Below are 719 nucleotides of genomic sequence, written 5' to 3' on the forward strand. Positions count from 1 at the left end.
TTGATACAGCTTATAAATGTAAATATTATTACAGCAAAACTCTTAATACTGATGGATCAGTTATGAAACTTCTTTTGATCAGGATACAGTACAAATGATTTAGACTGAACAATGTCATTCGCGCACACACACTTCACACATCAAGTTAATTTTTGCACAGTGCTCAGTCTTTTGCACAACCCACTGTCTTGTGTCTTTATCGTTCTGTTCTGACTGGTGTTTCACTGTTTTGTTTTGGGGGGTTTTTTGCAATGTTTGTGCACTTGCACTTTATGTAGTCCTGTGTTGATTGTCTGTTATATATAGCACCATAGTCTTTTACTGTGTACTATACCACTGCACATGGTTGAAATGACAATACAGGCACTTTACTTGACCTAAAAGAAAAAGGTTTTTTTCCTTGCTATTCCCAGACTTACCTGGTCAGGAAATTATGAACCAAAGGAATCTTATTACAATATTATTGTAGTATAACTATCGGGTTGCTGTGGCTTTAACTTTGATATAAAACGTACAAGAACAGCATCTTCAGGAATACTATAGCAAGTGGCAGTACAATTATTTAATAATTACATGATAATAAGGTCAATAGAATTATGCGATAAAAACTAGAACATTACTTTAGATCATTTACGTATCATGCTAGTGAAAATGATGAAAAAATGGAACCAGCCAATCCAAACACCTGCTTTAAAAAAAATAAATAATTTACTGGTAAT

The sequence above is a fragment of the Oreochromis niloticus genome, linkage group LG20 (assembly GCF_001858045.2).
Source record: "Oreochromis niloticus isolate F11D_XX linkage group LG20, O_niloticus_UMD_NMBU, whole genome shotgun sequence".
Taxonomy (NCBI): Eukaryota; Metazoa; Chordata; class Actinopteri; order Cichliformes; family Cichlidae; genus Oreochromis; species Oreochromis niloticus.